General features: G+C 54.2%; 1 protein-coding gene across 8 annotated transcripts in view; it reads left to right on the top strand.

Moving 5' to 3' along the window:
- Positions 1-5741: 5741 nt before the first annotated feature.
- Positions 5742-20522, top strand: part of Sbno2 (strawberry notch homolog 2) — a 46847-nt gene continuing 32066 nt past the window's right edge. Inside the window, exon 1 of one of the 8 annotated variants that reach the window (XM_075975547.1) lies at positions 5742-5861. The gene's annotated coding sequence lies outside the window, so the exon portion shown is untranslated. Of the gene's footprint in view, positions 5862-8331; positions 8510-9894; positions 9918-20522 lie in introns of those variants that run through there. The other 7 variants (XM_075975546.1, XM_075975545.1, XM_075975553.1 and 4 more) reach the window with 7 other exon arrangements.

Below are 20522 nucleotides of genomic sequence, written 5' to 3' on the forward strand. Positions count from 1 at the left end.
GGAAGAACTGACTGCAGGCACATAAGCAAATTAAAGAAGAAAAAAATCAGAGAAACAGATAATCAGGACAGCTGGAGGAAACACAGGCTAGAAGAGATGAGAAGCCTGGAGGCGGGGCGGGGTTCTGGAGGATGGCGGAGGGTAAGAACTCTGCCTGCTCTACCAGAGCACCCAGCTTCAATTCCCAGCACCCACATGGCAGCCCACAACTATAATTGCATTCCTGGTGGATTCAGCGCCTTACTCTGGCCTCCAGAGGCTCCAACTGTATGTACGTGGTGTACGTACATTCAAGCAAAACAGTCATACACATTGCAAAAAAATAAAACAATGAGGATCTAGGATGTCAGCGTGCGTGGAAAAATCAGCCTCTCTCTCCCCGCTCCCTCCTTCCCTCTCGAAGCTGGGATCACAGGCATGTACCATGTCTGGCAGCTGCCGGTTGTACTTTTGAGTCTTTTAATTTGGAAATTCGGGAACTCACTACCTCTTTAGTAATGAGAACCAGCAGTTTCAGAGCAGAGAAGTGGGGGGGGGGGGCACTAGGGGAAGGCCGACACTGGACGTTAAGAACGCAGATTAAAGAGGTAATGTCTGTGGATGGGATGCAGTGGGTAGAATGCCTGCCTAGCAGAACCAGAGCCCTAGGTCCCCACGCAGCACACCAGTCAGGCGTGCTCTTCACCGCTAAGGAGATCGGGGCAGAGGGAAAATCGGGAAAATCAGGTTTTCAAGGTCATCCTCCACGACGCAGTGAGTTCCAGGCCAGCCTGGGCTACACATTGAGACTCTATCTCCAAAAGGGAAAAATAAAGCAAAACAAAAATAAAAATACAAAACTGGTCCAGACAGGCGGATCTCTGAGTTCCAGGTTAGCCTGAAGTACAAAGGGAGTTCCAGGACAGCCAGGGCTATGCAGAGGAACCCTGTCTCAAAGAAAAAGGAAAAAAGAAAATCCTAATAAAATATTGTATTAAAAATTTAGTCCAGTGTCATGGAGCACACTTAGCCACCGTGTGGGTGCTGGGAATGAAACTCAGGACTTCTGGAAGAGCAGCTGTCCCTCCAGCCATGAGGCACACTTTCAATTTCAGCACTAGTAAGGCAGAGGCAGGTGGGTCTCTAAATTTGGGGAGACTCAAAACTGTCTATAACTCCAGGTTGAAATTGGGGTGGATCTGAGTCCGTCTCCAGGTCACTCCCACACAGAACAAGCTCTCTCAAGATACATACACACAAATAATATTTTTTTCAAAAACCAACAATAATTAAGTACATAAAAAAGGTTTCATGGGGCTGGAAAGAAAAGAAATAGCTGCATGGTAGTTCACACATTTTTTTTTCCACGACAGGGCTTCTCTGTAGCTTTGGAGCCTGTCCTGGAACTAGCTCTGTAAACCAGGCTGGCCTCGAACTCACAGAGATCCGCCTGCCTCTGCCTCCCGAGTGCTGGGATTAAAGGCGTGTGCCACCACTGCCCATAGTTCACGCCTTGGAAGGCAGAGTTTGAGGTCAGCCTGGTCTACAGAGTGAGTTCCAGAACAGCCAAGGCTACACAGAGAAACCCTGTCTAAAAAAAAAGAAAGAAAGAAAAGAAAAGAAAAGAAAAAAGAAAAGAAACAAAAAAATGTAATCTCAAAAACAAAACAACAACAAAAATGACATCAAAGGTTCAGGGTCCAGGATGTGACTCAGAGGTAGGTAGACTTTCCTGGAACTCCTGGGTTTTATCTCTAGCATCTCAACGTGGATAAATTAAATAGGTGTGGTGGCAGGACCAGCTCATGATCGTCCATTGAGAAGTAGCCTGGGCTATGTGGGATCCTTCCATGTGTAACCTGACACCCTGGAGCCTTTGTACATACCCCAGGCTTCACCCTGTCACCCTGACTCTTCATGTGCCTCACTGAAGCTCAACTTCAGGCTTTCTGACCTTAGCAACAGCTTAAATAATGGGTGAGTGGTTGTCAGTGAATAACTCAGTAACTAGGCAAGTTTGTTATGCAGCCATAGCTGACTAATACAAATCGAATGATATCCTCCTAGTTTAGGACCCTGGGTTCTGTTCTTGCCTTGCACATCAGTGGACCCATTTGAGAAATGGGCAGGGGGATCCATTCACTCCCTTGCTTGAGATCACCCACCTCGAGGTCCCTAACTTGAGTGGTAGAGTGGAAATTTGAATAGGAGATTCAGGGTCGCTCCTGGGCGCCACTGGATGCTGAGTTCCACGCACATCCCCCTCAAGTGTGGGAAGCTGAAGCATCATAGGAGAAGGCTGGATTGGCGGATGAGAGGGAGTCCACAGCCAGCCTCCTGCCCCCGCTGTCGGGGGGGGGGCGGTCTCAGTCAGCTGATGTAAGTCTCGGTCTTGGTTTAGTCTCATCTCTAAGAGCAGGACTTTCTCCCCAAAGTCCCCCAGCACGACCCCTATGTGTTTCCACCTACCATCTCAGTCGCTGGGGCAGAGCCATGTTCACTGCCCTTCAAAAGCCTTCCCTGACCTTCATAGATGATTTCTGTTGGCTTCTTTTGAGACAGGGTCTCTGGTAGCCTGGGCTGGTCTTGAACTTGTGATGTAGCTAAGGATGACCCTAAACTCTGCCTCCAGTGCTTAGAGACAGACAGATATAGTCCTCTCTTTTTTTTCTCTGTAGCTTTGGTGCCTGTCCTGGAACTAGCTCTTGTAGCCCAGGCTGGCCTCGAGCTCACTAAGATCCACCCACCTGCATCTGCCTCCCGAGTGCTGGGATCAAAGGTGTGCGCCAGGGCTGGAGAGATGGCTCAGTGGTTAAGAGCGTTGCCTGCTCTTCCAAAGTTCCTGAGTTCAATTCCCAGCAACCACATGGTGGCTCACAACCATCTGTAATGAGGTCTGGTGCCCTCTTCTGGCCTGCAGGCAGAAGCATACAAAATAAATAAATATTTAAAAAAAAAAAAGGTGTGCGCCACCACCGCCCAGCTCCTCCTTTCCTTTTTAGATCCACCTACATGGCCCAGGCTGACCTCAAACTTTCCTGGCTTCCTCCTTAAAAACAAACAAACAGCAAACAAAGGCCTGTGGTGCCCTGTGCACCCAGGGCTTCCTCACAGGGGCCGGAACCAGCAAGAAAAGCCAGCGTACGGGCAGGCGTGATGACAACTGAGCGCCTTTCATCCTAGTCCTGCCAGGCAGAGGCGGGCGGATCTGCAGATTCAAGGCATCCTGCTTCCCACTGGGAGTCCCAGGCTAGCAAGGGCCACACAGTGAGACCTTGTGGTGAGGGGTGGGGGCTGGAGAGATAACCGACTTCCGTGGGCACCAGGCCTGCCTGAGGAGCACAGACAGCATTCAAACACGCCACTGAAACACACGACTCCGGCAGGAGCACAGCCATGATAAAGCCTTGGGCGGGAAAGCTTTACCCGGAGACCAAACATTGCCAGTAGACGGGGCTCTAGAAAGGCAGGCGGCCACCAGCTGAGTCTCGACTTGAACTCTAGCGCTAGCTAGTCCCTCCTTACAACCTGCGCAAAGGACCCACTGTATACAGTGCTGCTGGACTCCTAACCCAGGGCACAGTAGGGAACGCATTTACACACTGACACCAGACTCAGGGTGATTGGCTCACTGTTGTGCTTACCTGAATCAGGCTAGTGATTACAGACCAGGCCACTTCCTCCAGCCATCCACTGTGTGCCCTGAATAACGATATTTGATCTATTCATTTTATTTGGTTTTCCCTGTTTTGTTTTTGTTTTTTCGAGACAGGTGGAACTCACTCTGTAGACCAGGCTGGTCTCGAACTCAGAGATCCGTCCGCCTCTGCCTCTTGAGTGTGGGATTAAATACGTGCACCACCACAGTCCAGTCTCAGTTTACCTACTTTTTACTATAAAGTCATCTCTATAAGGCTGGATAAATGGACCTAGGTTCCATCCCCAGCACCAAAACTACCACAATGTCTTCCTTATATAGAAACACAACACCCACGTGTTCATATAAAACTCCTCTGAGAGCTACATCGTTTGAAGGATGGTCATTGCAGCACAGACAGGCTGTGAACCTTACCTGGGTCACACAGCATTGCACGGAAGAGCTAAGATTCAAACCCTGAAGTTACAACTCCTGTTCTCGGCTCTGACCGCCATCCTTTCTGTATGTAAGTGGCAGGCACGCACCTGTGACCAGTTTCAACCCCTCCCCTCAGACCTGCTGGGATTACAGACTGTACCCCAAGCCTTGTGGGGTACTCCTGAGCTGGTGGTGCCTGGAATCCACACCCTTCTCCAAATGCCCGTCTGGTCCCACCAGGATGGGGAGTGAGTCACCCTGTCCTGGAATCTCCCTTGGGCAGAGTGGTGACTCCCGGGTGAAGGTCCAGGAATCCCCAGAGCAGGTGAAATCACTGATCTAGGCTGGCATGGTGGCGCTGGTTAACACCAGGGAGTAAGCTGGGGCTTCATCACCCCAGAGGCCCTAGGTTAGTATCCAGGTGTCGAGTAGTCTCTGTCCGGTTCTCTACTGAGGGTCCCAGCACGGGGCTTGGGGGCTGGCCTCAGAGCGCCCACTGAACATGCCTGGGAAAAAGAAAAGCAAACTAGAGCTCACCCCCACTTTGTTTGTATCCCATCCTCTGTCCTTTGGACACTTGAGTTCTGACCCTGGCCAGCCTTCCTCCTGGGTGTCCTTAACTGCTCCCCCAAGCTCTGTGCCCTCTGTGGTCACTGGCCATTCGGGACCTGAGTATGAGGCCCTCAGTCCAGTCATGGCTTGGTACTGAACTGCCTGCTCGACACGAGGTGAGGGGAACCCTGAGTGGTATCCTCTCCCCCAGTGTGTTACCCACAGCTCCTATGGGTGCTGGTGGATAGAGTCTGAACTCGGGCTCCTTTCTCTTTTCTAGGTTTGGTCTGTCAGTAGCTGAGCCTTTGTGTGTGTGTGTGTGTGTGTGTGTGTGTGTGTGTGTGTGTGTGTGTAGTGTTGGCATGGTGTTTGTATGAGTGCTTATGTGTGTATGTATGCATGTTGGCACGAGTGTATCCGTGGGTGTGTATGTGGGTTGGCGTGCGGGTATGTGTGTGCGTGTGTGCCCCCAGGCTCTCAGCCCCTCATTGGGGGGCTACAAGCATCAGCTCCACCTGTCAACTACATCTAGAACTTGCTTTTTACATAATTTTTGGGGGTATGAGTATTTTGTCTACCTGTCTGTCTTACACCATGTGCACACAGTGGTGGAGGTAACCAGAAGAGGGCTTTGGATCCCCTGGGACTGGAGTTTACAGATGGTTGTCAGCTGGCATCTGGGTGCTGGAAGTGAACCTGGGTTCTCTGCAAGAGCAGCCCCCTCCCCCCCCTTTTTTTTTTTAAAAAAAAAAGACCAGATCTCATTAAATTGCTTCGGCCGACTTTGAACTCACCATCTCCCTGCCTGTCTCTGGAGTCCTGGGATAACAACACCGCACTATGGCACCATGCCTGGCTACTGACTTCTGCTCTGGGTATGCTGCACCCCTCTCCCTGCTGCTCCCAGCCCTGCCCCTGCCCCTTGTCCGCATGCCCTCTTGCTACTGTTCCCCTTGTTCTTCAGCATTGTCCCCTCAGGACCCACTCGGGATAAAGGGGAGGCGTGTGGATCAATGTCTTCAGTGGTTGTCCCAGGTGTCCCAGCCTCTCCCTGCAGAGGAGGAAGGCTGGGTTGGGTGGGTCTCAAACCCGTCAGGCAGGTTTGCTCTTCCCTGAAGTCTTGGCATAGACCAGATCCCTTACAGGGGCCCAGCAGGATCTGGCTGTGTGCCCTGGGGCCGAGAAGACAGGAGCCCCGGGTACTGCTACAGTGGCCTCTAGACATCTGGGGACACCAAGAAAGAAGCTGGTGCAGGTGGGTGCTGCTGGAGGGCAGATGTATGGGCTGGGTGATGCTGGCTGTGGGGAGGGGCAGTGTGTGTGTGTGTGTGTGTGTGTGTGCGCGTGTAGAGAGAGAGAGAGGCGAGGTGGGGGCAGGCATAGCTTCTGCAGCCGCTCCTGCCTCAGTGTCCCCTTCTGCACCGAGGAAAGCCCTGATGGAGCTTGAGAAAGAGGGACGTGAGGGTGGCAAAGTGGAGAGGGGAAGAGGTAGTGCCAGACTGAGGGCCCCACTAGGGGAAGTGGGTAGAGAAAACAGAAGTGGCCAGGGGGACTCTGAGAGGAGAAGAGGCTTCGGTGGCAGCCTGGGAACATTGGGACTTTCCAGAGTGTGGGGAAACAGGAAGTGAATCCCTGTTGGGCCAGGCGGGCCCACCTGCTGCTCAGTACCTGCCCAGGGCTGGGTCTCCTTCAGCGGGAAGCTGGGACTGGGGTGCGCTTCGGTAGAAGCTGAGGGCTCGGAATGTCTTAGCAATGACTGGCAGGGTTTTCTGTCCTTTGCAACGATGAAAGGCTGGACAGAGCTGTTCAGGGGGAGTGGGTGCCTACCTAGAGGAGGCTTTAACCTCTAGAGTCCCAGCCCCTCCCCCAGGGACACAGAAAGCAGACTTGGTGCTCCATGCTTGTCACCCAGGGTTTGGAAAGCGGTGGCAGGAGGGCCTGGACTTCAAGGTCATCTTTGGTTACTTTTTGAGTTTGGTGTTGGCTGGAGTGTAAGAGACCCTTCCCAAAACAAAACAAAAGAGAACAGAAAAAAATCAACAGAGCTGGACAGTGGTGGCGCACACCTTTAAGCCCAGCACTCTGGAGGTGGAGGCGGGTGGAGCTCTATTAAGAGTTCAAGGCCGGCCTGGACTGTGGCGCTAATTCTAGGACAGCTGGGGCTACATAGAGCAACCTTGTCTTGAAATCCTTCCCTCCAAAAAACCCCCAACACTTTGACAATATAGTTGAACCAACCTAGCAGTTAGCTAGTCATTAGTTTAGGGATAGGAGAAGAGAGGCTTGGAGGAGTCACACGGCTGGCTTTCCTGGGTCACACAGCAAGTCCGTGGTACTGCATCTAAAACTGGGCCATGAACTTAGAGCCAGGCCCCTGTTGCTCTCTGAGGCTGACTCCCATGATTCCTCGGAAATCCCCAAATCTGACTAATTCCCAAGCCATCCCCAGCTTGGTGGATTCCTTCAGGCTGACAGGGTTGGATACACCCTGGCCTGGGCAAACTGCCCCCATTTGAGTCAAGATTACCCATAGTGACCTCGTGGCTTCCCATGGTGGACGTGGCAGTGGTCACTGCTATGCCTTTCCTTAGATGACCAGGGGCTAACTTCAGGACAGCCCTCTGCTTCCCTTTCTTGCCCTGGGAAAGGCAGGTGACACCAGTCGCTATCTGAGAGGACGAAGGCGAGAGAGCTGGCTTCATGGGCTTGAGACCTGGGCCTCCCTGTGGGTAACAAACCTGACCGGGACTCTTCTCTCTGTGTGTGTGCCTGTAGGTCAGAGGTTACCTGTTCCTCAGAAACCCTGCCTCCGCCGCCCCAGTGCGGGGCTTATGCTATAAACACACGCCAACACACCTGGTCTTTCACATGGGCGCGGGCATCGACCTCGGGCCCTCAGGCTGGCAAGGCGAGCACTTACCCACTGACCAGCCCCTACCCACTCCACCAGGCCTTTGAACAGCTTTCTTTTTGTCAGTGTGACAAACTCTGCCTGTGGCCTGCTCCCTCAGGGCCTGTGTGAGGGTGTTTAGTCCTGGCTTTCTGTCCCCTAGGCAGGGGTTTCCTGGGGGCACAATAAAGAACCAGGTCAGTGTTGTGTGCCTTTAATCCCAACATTTGCGAAGCAGAGGCAGGTAGAGTTCTGTGAGTTCAAGGCCAGCCTGGTCTACATTGGGAGTTCCAGGGCAGCCAGGGCTACATGGAGAGAAAACAGCATTCACAGAGTTCATCAGATTATTTATTTATAAGCAAGTCTAATCACACAGGAGGCTTCCGTGTGGTAGTAGCTCTGGGTCTGAATTCGTGATTTCAGCTGGGAAAGGGGATGGTGGCTGAACTGGCTTTTACCCCTACTGCCGTAGGTGTGTGCTGAGAAGCTAGTGTGGACATGAGAAAGGATGGTGGGCTATGCCGTTAATGCGAGCCCGTTTGAGGTGGAGGCTGAGTTTTATAGGCCAGCCAAGGTTATAGTGAGACTTTGTCTAAAAGGGCTTGTTCTAGATGGTTCTGAGGTAGCTGGAGATTGCTCGGGTGTAAGAGGCTGGTGGGGTCCGAGGTTGCGAGTGTGCCGGGCCAGGTAAGGGGAAACTGAGGCTCAGACTGTCCAGTGGGGTCAAGTTCGATCCTTGAGGTCCGAGCACGGTGAAGGGGTCCCGGTCCCTGCAGCACCCAAGCTCCGCCCCAACCCCACGAAGCCCCGCCCCAAAGGCCGCGCCCCCTCGCAGGAGCGGAAGTGCGCGCCGCCGCCAAGATGGCGCCCAGAACCCGGAAGTGAGCGGCAGCGGCTGAGAGGCTCCGGGGAACTGAGGCGCCGCGGGCTTCGCGACCGGGTCTGAGGTGAGGCGCCGGCCCGAGACTCCGCTGTGACCCCCTCCGCGACTCCCACGCGACTCACGTGGACAGGTCCGGGTTCCGGGGTTCTCGCGGGCGTTCTGGGGCTGCAGGGCGGGGGCGAGCACGGAGGAGAGTGCGGCACCGCGACCTCTGACCCTTCCCGCGACCCCCGACCCTGCCCCCAGTCGCGACCCTTGTCTCTCTCCGTGAAGTTTGACCCTGCCCCCCGCGTCGACCTCGGAGTCTGTCTGCCCCCCCCCCCCCGTCCTGCCGCGACCCCTGACCCCGCCCCCGCCGTCAAGCCCCCTAGACCGGTCTCCGTCTCCGTAGGGACCTCTCACTGCCAGTTTGACCCTTCACCCCGGGAACCCTGAGTCCTTTAGCGACCACCGTGGTGCGTCTTTGACATTGACCCCAACTTCTGTGACCCCCGTGCTTTGGGCGAACCCGCATTCCCGCTTCTGCCGATGAGAACCTTCCTTCCGCGGGAATCTTGACCACTCCTGGCCTTGACCCTGGTCTTGGGTCTTGGGAGGTACCCCTTTCTCCTTCCTGCACCTCGAACCCCTTATAGTCTGCTTTGACCCTTGACCCCAACCTCTCGCTTACCCTCTGTCAACAACTGAACCTTAACTTCGCCTTGGGGCCCCGGTTTTCCTAGTGAACTTTAACCTCACACTGGGGACCCCGTTCTCCCAGTGAACCCAGGCCCTGCCCTCTGAGACCGGTTTCTTCCCTGGGAACCTTGACCACAGCCCCCCCCCCCCCCCCCCCCCGTGACTTCTGCCCTTGACTCCGGTCCTGGGAGTGAAACCCAGCCTCCACCTTGAGCCGTGATCCCTCGATCCCAAGCTCGCTCATGGCTTCTAACCTTTTCTTTCTGCTGTTTTCTATGCCCCGTGTTCTTTTGGACCCCTGGGTTTTTCTGGTGGATCTTTGACCCTGAAGTACCATGGGGTATCTTTGTCCATTACCCCCCACGTGTTGGCCCCAGCCCTGGGGGTTCCCAGGACTCCTGGCTCTCCAGGAGGAGCCGCCTCACTGCGTGGATGACAGTCATCACAGACCCTAGCCTCTCTCACGTTGTGCTGCTCTTGTTTGGGGGGGCGGTGATAGGAGTAATGTCAAACAAGACTCCAGGGAGCTGAGGGATGAGAGTGGGTGTCACCACCCCAAGTACTGGAAGTGCACTGGAGGGACATGGCTGGACTAGCCTGGTGGTGAGGCAGGGACCTCAGGGTGTCTCCCTAGATGTCATGATTAACTCTCAAAAAAAAAAAAAAAGGCATTAGGCCTGAGTGTGTCAAGTGACCGGGATATCCCCCGGCTCCGCTTCCCGGAATGTCTGTGAGTCCCGCCTGTTCGGGAGCGGCCTTCCTGCCCTGGCTGTCTGGTGCCAACTACTGTACCCTGCAAGTGGCAAGTGAGCATGGTGCTGGCCTTGGGGGTGGTATGATTGCTGGCAGTTTGGTGAGTGGTAAGTTTCCCAGTGTGGTGAGGGGCATGGAGCTGAGTCGGGAGCGCAGCAAGCGTAGCCAAGAGGCTGGTGTGACTGGGACTGGCTACTCATAAAGCTCTGCTATGTGCGATGGGGGATATTTGAAGGGACAAGGCGCATAATTTAGTGGGTACAAAGTTGCCCTTAACTCAGAGGCCTGGTGGCCTGTTTTCCTCCCTCTGTGACTGACCCTGCTAGGGACCTGCTTCAGTGGCAAGTGGCTGGAATCTACCTGGGAGGCCAGGCTGTACCCCCTGTTCCTCCACTGGGCCCAGACGTGGATTTTTCCAGAGGCTGGCTCCTGGAGATGGGTGCTGAGGCCCTGCCAGCCCAGCCCTCCCTACCCCGCAGCTGCTCCTGAAGCTTTCTGCTCTGCTCTGCTTTAGGGAGAAGCTGGGCACAGGTTGGAGTGAGCAGCCTGGCCCCACTAGCGGCCGCTTCTCTGAGCTCTGAAGTGTGGGCAATCTTGCATGGAAGTGGGTGTAGGTGCGTAAGAGGGAAATTGAGGTGCTGAAGCTTACATTCGCCCTGTGTATCGCTGCAGCTCACATGCCTGCCCATGCAACCCTGGCTTGATACGCCAGAGCCCCGCGAGCAGGGCCGGCAGGAAACACTGACCCAGAGATAGAATAAAGAGGCGACTGTCCTTGCCCTCTCCAGGGGCCTGGAAGGATAAGACCGGCTGCTTCCCTGCTTGGGATGTTGTGATGTAATCTGAAATTGGGACTGTGGGGAGTTTTGCGTGGGGGTAAAGGATGGTCCTTGTCTCCCATTGGCAACATGGCCCCTAGACTGGGTCTGTGTGCGATACTCTGGACTGCGTGAGAACTCGGTCAGATCTGTGCTGTGTGCATGTGTGCGTTTGCATGCCAGTGTCCCTCTCATTCACACGGGTTCACATGTGTATGCTGTTCACTGTGCGCAGTCTGCAACTCTGTTCACATCTTCCATAACTAAGGGTCCTGTGGTAACACGGGGATGATGGAGGATATGTGTGGTCAGTATGGGACACAGCCTGAGGCCAAGGTCACCCAGGTCATCCTGGACTGTCCCCCTGCATACTCCCAGCTGGGGGGTGCCCCCCTCAGGAATGCCAAGTCTGCCCCCTGCAAGGACTTGGGGTGAGGAACTGACTTTCTCCGGTACTACTGTGGACAGTGGCCGCCACCCCTCTAGTTACCCTGCTTCATCCCTGGGAGAGGTGGGCACCTCTTTTGGTTGTATGACTATTGTCTTTGTGTTGTGGGCACTTTGTGCTTAGGACAATGTGGAGGAACCTCAAGGACATGGTGTTCAGACCCCAGACACAGAAGGTCACACATGCCCTGTGGTGGGAAGTATCCAGAGCAGGAGAATCCAGCAACAGGAGGAGGGTTTGTAGGGCCTGGGGCAGGGAGGTGGGGATGGAGTGACTGCTTATGCTCTTCCTTTGAGCAAAGATCATAGAATGTTCCAGAGCTAGACAGAGGTGATGTTCGTGTGACTTAGGATATAGTGAGCCCCAGCGCATCACAGACTCTGCCGAGGAACTGTTGCCCAAAGCAAGACCAGTTGTGTCCCCCAGAAACCCACGGGTGTGACTGCAGGCTTGGGAATGGGTCATAGGTCTGGTTCCTTGCCAGTTCACCTCAGGGACACCAGAGAATGACTGGGAACCTTGTCCTGGGCCCCTTGGAGGAGGGCAGGCACAGTGACACGTATGGCCGCAGCTCAGCTCTGTCTTTAGAGGGCAGCTTCCAGGAGCCAGACACAGATGCCATGGTGGGGACCCGTGTGCCAATACTGGTGTGTATTGCTCCCAGTAGTGGGCCCGTGTGCTCCATCCACACCTGCATTGTCAAAGGGATAGGGAGGGTGCCCCTGGCCTATGAAGAGCAGCCCATCGGGCCCGGGCCATGTGCTGAGGGTCTAGGGACAGCAGAGAGATCCTCTGTGCTGAGGAAGATTGGCTCGGCCACCGTGTGCCCAGACTGAGCAGAGAGGAGATGGACAGTAGGTCAAACAGCACTTGCAGGTGGCTTCGGGTCTGCCCTGCCTTGTGTCCTGCAGACTTGTGGCGCCCACATCCACACGCTGCTGCTCTGAGAGAAGCAGACTTGGAGGTCCCTCGTCAAGACAGCCTGGGCCAGGCCCAGTGCAAACCCAGCACAGACTGAAACTGAAAGGGGCAGTGGCTGGGATGGGCCAAGGTCCTGCTTCATTTCAAAAGTGACAGCGCTGATCCTAGAGGAAGGCTGGTCATTCGCCTTTCCCAGAAGTCTCCCCACCCACGGGGGTCAAAGGCCACAGACATAGGACATGAGGGTCCTAGGAGGGCAGCAGATCTAGGTCTTTATGGTGGTGACTCACTGTGACAAGGGTGGGGTGACTGTCCCAGGCGTGCCAGCGGGTTAGAGAACAGCGGCTACCCACCCCAACTGCTCCCTCTCTATTTCTGCAGCCTAGGGTGGCCTCGTGAACATCAGGTAAACCAAGGCAAGCCTGGACTTCCTGGGCAGTGGTTTGGGTTCTGGGTCCTGGGGATGGGTGCTGTGGGAGTCCAGTGTGCCTGGTGGGGACTGGGAGGGGGGTTAAGAGCAGCTGGAATGTTTTGGGTTGGGCCAGTGAGGGTTCCGTGTGTATCCCAAGTGCTGTGAATTGGGGTATCTGGCCATTGGGGTTTGTGTCTGAGCCTGGCTAGAGGCCAGCTGAGAAAACCTGTTGATGTCGCCTGGGAACAGACGGCCTCTTAGATTCTGCAGCTTGGTCTTCTGAGACCTAGGTAGGAGTCTCAGGGATGGCATTAGGGGTGTCCCAGAGTTGAGTTGACATTTTTACTCTGGCTTTGTGGGAACTTGACAGCACCCAGCATTAGGGGTTGGGTGTGACATCCTGTGTCGCCCACTCTAGATAGTCAGGGGCTGCCACCCCAAACTCTGATCCAAGTCTTCTCCAGAAAAACCAGCCTGGCTGGATACCCAGGGCCACATTCCTTTCTCCTGCCCCCTCCTGCCATGCCTGGGCCTCCCCAGTGTGCCCTGCCTACCTGTTCCTCCACTGGAGGGCAGGGCTAGCTGTTGAGCTCCTGAGAAGCTGTGGGGCTCCAGATACCCCAGCAGCAGTCACTGCTTGTGAATCCCTGCTGGTCATTCGAAAGTTTCAATTTTGGGGCATGTGGCTGGTCTTGGGTGGAGTTGGGATCTCAGGTCTGGCCTACAAAGTCATTAGAATAGCCAGTCCTGGGGGCATGCTCTCTTTCATGGTCAGGACCCTAGCTCTGAGGTTTTGCTAAGAGTCCTGGGTGAGAGACTGCAGTTCAGTGGTTGGAGCACTCACTACACACACACACACACACACACACCACACACACACACACACACACACACACACACACAGCCCTGGGTTCCATTTCCGGCACCATATAAACCTGGTATGTGGTATACACTCTAGAGTTCTACTGAGTTCAGGGCCACAGTCTTTCTTGGTGTGTCTGAGTGGCCGTGGTGTTCCTGGGTCTTCACAGGCCTCTCTTTCACTTACCTACAGGCAAGTGAGTTGACTCTGGGCAAGTCTGAGACCCCAAGTTGGGACAAACTGGCTGCCCTGCTGGCTGTGGAATTGGGGACAGCAGGAGTCCTCTGGATTCCAATCCTACCTACTGACAGCATTGACAAGGAGGCCCCTGCCTTGTAGCGCTGGACTTACAGTCTCCTCATAGTAGAGAGAAAATGGTGTGCCTTGGGCTGCTGCAGTGTCAGTCAAGCCTCCCTGTCACTAGTGGGGAGCATAGGGCCTCACTTACACAGACACGCTCTGCTCCTGTCCCTGCAGCCCATGCCTAAGCCACAGCCAGCCCCCATTTTCTTCTGGACATTGAGTGACCACCACTGGGATGAGGTTGTTGTTGCTGACATTGAGGCTGGACCAAAGGGACCCAAGGACAGTGGTGGTCACCGGGACATCACTGGCCCAGTGACAGCCAGCCCCAGCCACCATTCGGGCTCTCCAAGGATCACTGAGCTTGAGGTGGGGATGGCAGCAAGTGTGGGATGGAAGAGACCCCTCTGTGATGACCATGTCTTTACAAAGGACCGGGAAGATGGGTGGTGGGTGGCGGGAGGGTTGGCTTAACACCTGCTCAAGCTGATCTGGGATCAGAGGAGACTGTAGTCTCTCAGAGTCCACACTGAAGCACAAGACCCTCATGGACTTTCCCAGATAGAGACACCTGTTTGGAAGCCAGCCCCAGGAGGCTGTCTGCGTGTGCCACATGGGTAGAGGATTAAAGCAACAGATGAGCAGTAGAGCTTTCTCCAGCTCTCTCCACGGCAGTGAGACTGCACCCGAAGTGGCCCTGCAGACCCAGGCCGAGGCACTCTTGTGCCTCTGGGATGGGCAGCTGTAGAGCTAGATGATATGGAGGGCTGTAATACCCAAAGCCAGGCACTGGGGCAGTTCCTGAGGCTGTGACCCATTGACCTGTTGGTGTACCAGCATGCCTTGCTTTGTGTGGCACCCACCTCCCTCTGCAGCAAGGAGAAGGTGTGTGTGCCCATGAACTCTGGGAAGCCAGCTAATACCTCCAGTGGGGACTGTGAGTCCTCCACATGGTTACTTCTGACTGTGTCCCAGCCCTGATGGAACCCGTGGACTGGCTCCTCAGGTGAGGTTTTCCTCCTGGCGGTGGCAGCATCCATAGAACCCTGACTGAGAGCCAGGCGTGGTGATGTACTCGGGCCACCTCAGGAGGGTGCGTTCAAGGCCTGCTTAGAGTAGGTGAGGCCCTGCCCCAGTCAACAGAGAGCACAACGCTGTACTTAAGCACGAGATGACGAGTCCCAGCCACCTCTCTGCCCTGTCATTCTCTGCGCCTCCTGTGCTCCTGTGCTTCGGCCCCTGCTGGCCCCAGCTCCTGCTTCCACTCCCATGGTCAGGATGCAGAGACAGGCAAGCAAGGCATTCTCCCTACTCATTGTCCCCTCCTGGGCTTTTCTCCAGCCGCATGGTGATTGGCTAAGTCATCCCCAGCCTGGTCATTCTCTGTGGCCCCCAGCAGTGGAGTCAGACTAGGGCCTGAACCCCATGCCCTCTCCCAGAGGCACAGTCATAGTCAGTTGGGGTGCCAGGCACTCCCACCAGACCTGTCCGCAGCATGGACGTTTGTGTTTTTAGTTGTCAGCATGGGCATTCTTGTGGTCTTCTTTGCCAAGGGCGAGAGGGTCTCCAGCCGGATCACCTTATCCCTGCCCCTGAGCGCACAGCTATCGCCCCATCCCAGCATCTAGTCCATGGGTAAAGGCTTCTGTCCAGCCAGAGAGGATAAGCACTTCAGACGCCTGCTCCAGGCTCTTCCTTGAACCTGGCACTCTTGTCTTCTGATGTTCCCTCCTGCCTACCCCTGTCCCACAGAAGGTCCTGGAAGGCAAGGGTGGGCCAATCCATTGGAGGTGAAGGTGTTGTGTTGAGCCCCCATACTACGACCTCTTGAGGAACCCTGGGAAGGGCTGTGGTGGCCCTGTGACCACTGTTCCTCAGTACCTAAGTACAGCCAAGAGTGAGGGCTTGCAAGGGCCAAGTCTAGCCTGCACACTTTTCTCTTGAGTGGGATCACATGAGATTGGTGGAGGGGCCCTGCAGGCCAACTTAGTGGCTGAGGTGGAGGGGCCCTGCAGGCCAACTTAGTGGCTGAGGTGTTGGCTGAGGGGTCAGAACTGGAAACAGAAGGTATAATTCACATGCACACCCCTGCCTTTTGCCTACTCCCCAGGTACTCTGTTCCCATGACACACACGTGATGCCTCTCCCCAGCGTGCTTGTGACACTAGGTGCCCATGTCCAGAAGGACCTGGGGTTAGGCTGGCCATGGCCTCTGCCTGTAGCTGGCATCCCCATTGTTCTCCAGAGAACTCTAGAAACCCAAGGTCACGCTCCAGGCCAGGCTGCTCCCAGTGCACAGAGGCCCTCATTTTTAGCCCCTGGGAAGTGAACATAGGGCAGGACTGCCTCCATCACAGTTCAGATGCCCTGCGAGTTTGCCAGGGTGCAGAGCTTCCCAACCTGGGCAGTTTGAAGCCACAGGAACGGAGAATCCTGGAACCCTAGCGCTAGATTCTATGTCCTGATACCTCAGTCTCACGTACCCCCATCTACAAGGGGACTCCGAACTGCACAAGTCAGTGGGTTTGGGGGTCAGCTACTCCAGCTTCACCCAGTATCATCTATTGTGTGTTCAAAGACCCAGACAAGGCACTCAGTGCCTACCTGTGCCCTTCAGGGCTGAGCATCTGGTCCAGTCCTTCTCCCAGATGGTGGCCGCTCCTACAGGCAGGGTAGAGATGCTCCGACCCTCTTCAGACCCAGCCACATACGCCGGGGTACAGAATAATGGAGGACATAGGATTGGCCCTGTGCCCATCTCTCCCCATCCTGTGGTGTATTCCTGAATACCATGGCGGGTGAGGGGAATGGGGCCAGGTAGGGAGAAGTTAGCCTGAGTTCTCTGTGTGTCACGTGGTAAAATCTACTCTGGGGAGCCCTGCCAGTAGAGGTGGACGTCTGACCAGTAGAGGTGGTTTGACTGCCCAAATTACTTATTTACTTTTTGCATTCATTTATTGTTGGTGGGGTTGGTGGGATGGGTGGTGGTGTCGTGTGCAGCACGGCATGTAAAGGTCAGAGAACAACCTGTGGGAGTCGGTACTCCAATTCAGCCATCCAGGTCCTGGGGACCCGTGGTGCTGGCCCCATAGCACTTATTTGCTGGGGTTTAACTCCTGATTCGGGAATAGGGTTACCTGTCTGTTTAGGACCCTGTCCCAAGTTCCCACAGAAGCCTCAGGTGTCTTGGCTGTAAAATGGGAGAGGAGACTGAGTGTGGAGGACCCTTGCCAGATACCCGATCCTGCAGCCCCAGTCAGCAGCTCACAACTGATATACTCTTCTCTGTGTAGCGCCACGGCTTGGCACACCCCCCAACCCACCCCGAACTCCCACCTCAGTGTTTAGCAATCACAGAGTGGGAGGCCAGGACCCAGAAAAGGACGACCCCACTGTTCTCAGCCTGGCTCTCCAGAGCCACTGTGGTTTACGAGAAACTCTGAGGCCTTGGGGACACCCATGGGCAGCCCAAGGGAGGGAGGGGACCTATCTGAACTGGGCTCCTGGGAATGGTGGTTGGCCTTGTCTCCTGGTATGCCTAAGTACTGGGGAAGGGGCAGAGTTGGATGAGGTGGGTGTTCTCTGGATACTATGCCTGTCATTAAGGATATGGCCTCTCCCACAGCCAGGCTGCACCTTTACAGAGGTCAAGAAGGGCGTGTGGTGTTGGGTTTCTTGCAAACCCAGGCCCACCTGACCATTGGGAAAGGGGTCAGGGTGGACTGGGTAGACCAGACTGCCAGACTGGTGTCCTTGGCCATAGTAAGGTCTTTGAGCTATGGGGTGGTAGTACTGTGACTACCCGGCTCTTGGTCTCCATCATGCCCTGGCCCAAAGTGGTAGCCTCGTGCGCGAGGCTGAGGACATGCCATGTACTTCTTCTGTGGACACTTGGGATTGGCCTCAGCCGTGCACATGTGGAACTGTGTGCCTCCCTGAAGCCAAGGGCAGGTTGCTTGCTGGTTCTGTGCAGGAACACGTTTATGGGTGGGCTCACCTCGCATGGAGCCCTGGTCTCTGAGATACAACACCCCGAGCCACCTACACTCAGTTATAGGCCGTTTATTCTGGAACTTTCTGTTTTGAGATCGCAGCATTGGGTACAGTGGCTTCCTGCACTCACGGGTCCATCCACATTTGCCCCTGTTACCAAAGGAGCCTGGTTTGGAGAAGAGTCAGATTTCCTTTCTAGGATGAGGGATGGTGGCTGGGTATGTCACCTGTGTGGTCCCTGCTGCTCCAGAGGCTTCAGTGTGGGCTGAGCCCCTGCCTGCCTCCTGCCCGCATGTGCACTTATGTCAGCTTATTCTGCACTCTGCTTGATCAGTGGCCAGGGCTTGTGTGGAACCCAGGTCCCCAAGTGCACTGATATGAATCTGTTTTTTGTTTGTTTGGATTTTGGTTTTTCGAGACAGGGTTTTTCGGTAGCCTTGGAGCCTTTCCTGGAACTAGCTCTCTAGACCAGGCTGGCCTTGAACTCACAGAGATTCGCCTGCCTCTGCCTCCCAAGTGCTGGGATTAAAGGCGTGCACCACACTGCCCGGCAGGCAGCCAGTGTTCTTAACCCCTGAGCCAGTTCTCCAGCCCCCAGTTTTAAAGCTTTCAAAATTATCATCATTACTACTATTTTAAAAGATTTTTATTTATTTATTCTTTTGATTTTCAAGACAGGCTTTCAGCCTGGCTAGCCTGGAACTCACTCTGAACCAGGCTCATCTTGAACTCACAGAGATCAGCCTGCCCATGAATGCTGGGATTTAAGGTGAGCGCCACCACTGCTCAGCTAAAGATTTTTTTTTTTAAATTTAACTTTATTTATTTATTTATTTGTATTTCTTTATTATATATACAACTTCTGCCTCTATGCGTGCCAGAAGAGGGCACCAGATCTCATTACAGATGGTTGTGAGCCACCATGTGGTTGCTGGGAATTGAACTCAGGACCTCCGGAAGTGTAGCCAGTGCTCTTAACCTCTGAGCCATCTCTCCAGCCCTCAGCTAAAGATTTTTATTTATTATCTTGTGCATGTGTGTGCAGGTGCCCATAGAGGACAGAGGCATAGGGTACCCAGAGCTAGAGTCACAGGCACTGAACCACCTGGGTTCCTTGAATTAAGCTTGTGCTCTTAACTGCTGAGCTGTCTCTTGGTACAGAGGCTATTCGTTTGTTTCCTGGCTGCCAAGACCCAAAATAATTGCACAGAAACTGCATTAATTGCAGCACTGCTTTGCCTGTTAGCTTAAATTAACACATTTCTATTTTTCTATCTATTGTACTAGGTTCATGGTTTACTGGTAAGGATCTGGTGTCTGTCTCCTTTGGCAGCTACATGGTGTCTCCCTGACTCTGTCTTCTTTTCTCCTCTATCTCTGCTTGGTATTCCTGCCTTGCTCTATTCTGTGCTGCAATAGGCCCAAAGCAGCTTCTTTATTAACCACTGGTAATAAAACATATTCACAGCATATAGAGGGGAATCCCATATCATCTCCATTATTTTTGATTTGTTGTGGTTTGGTTTTTTGAGACAGGGTTTCTCTGTATAGGTGATCTGGCACTCACTCTGTAGTCCAGGCTGGCTTTGAACTCACAGAGATCCACCTGCCTCTGCCTTGTGAGTACTGAGATTAAAGATGTGGGCCACTATACCTGGCTATTATCATTATTTCTAACTATTCCTCCTGGTTTTATTACAGTTTTTTAGATTTATGTATTTTTAATTTATGTACATGAGTATATGGTTGCACATGTCTGTGTGCCACGTGTGCCAGCTGCCCACATCTGTCAGAAGAGAGTGCCAGGTCCCATGAACTGGAGCTAGGGATGGATGTGAGCTGCCATGTGGCTCTGAAAACTGAGCCCATGCCCTCTGTAAGAGCAGCTTGTGCTCTAACTCTTGAGCTGTCTGCAGCCCTGTTCAGTATTTTAAAGAAGAGGGAGGGAGAGTGAGGAGGGTGGCACAGGTCAGTGCTCCCAGACTTGGGAGGCTGAGACAAGAGTGTTGCAAGAGATAAGAGCACAACCTGTAGGAGTCACTGTCTCCTTTACTACATGGGTCTCAAGTATTGAACTCAGATTGTCAGATTTGGTGACAAGTACTTTTACCCCTTGAGACATCTCACATGTCCCTCAAAACAGTTAAAAAAACCAGGTTAGGGCTTTGGCTAGACAGTAAGCCCATTGCTAGAATCCCCAGTGAGGGGCTGGGGGCGTGGTCAGGGTGGAGCCCCGCCTAGAACCCTCCTGTTCCCCTTGCCAGTGACTCATTATTCACCTCCTGGAGTCCATCCAGGACCTCATCTGTGAGTGGACACATCTCTAATTATGTCCACCATGAACACCTCTTCTAGTCAGCCCCCAACTGTTCAGTTTCCTCCACGTGTAACTAGCCCCAGAGGTTCCAAGAAGGCCAATGTCTGTACAGAAGATGTACCAAAGGCTACGTCTCCAGGACCTGAGAGTGACCGTGTTCTAGGCAGCTCTAGACAGCTCTAGCTACGCCAGTCAGGGCCTAATCAGGTGTTTGAGTTACCAAAGACTCTGCCTCATATGGCTGAGCCTCATGAAACCCACTAGCTTCCTGCTGCCTGGGCTAGATCCCGGGGCTGTGAACTCACTGGATTTGGGGGTGTAAGAGCCCAGTGACAGAGAGGCCAGACTTGACTCCCCCATGCTCCTGTGGAGGAGGCCTGTGGGTCTCCGTCATGGCGAGCAGCAGGCTCTTTATGCACTATCTAGCTGATGTATTCTGGCCCTGCTTCTGCATGTCTAACCCCAGGACATTCTGGTGGTCCCCTGTGGGCAGCTTCCCACTCCTGGACACTAGACATCCACTTCAGTGGGTGACTCCAGAGAAGCTAATTCACAGCTGAGCCACTACGGACAGGCTCTGAGCCTCCTGGAGGGCCCGCAGCAGTTGCACAGTATGTCACAGGCCAGAGTTGCTTCTG

This window comes from Microtus pennsylvanicus, chromosome 6 (genome assembly GCF_037038515.1).
Source record: "Microtus pennsylvanicus isolate mMicPen1 chromosome 6, mMicPen1.hap1, whole genome shotgun sequence".
In the NCBI taxonomy this organism is placed as follows: Eukaryota; Metazoa; Chordata; class Mammalia; order Rodentia; family Cricetidae; genus Microtus; species Microtus pennsylvanicus.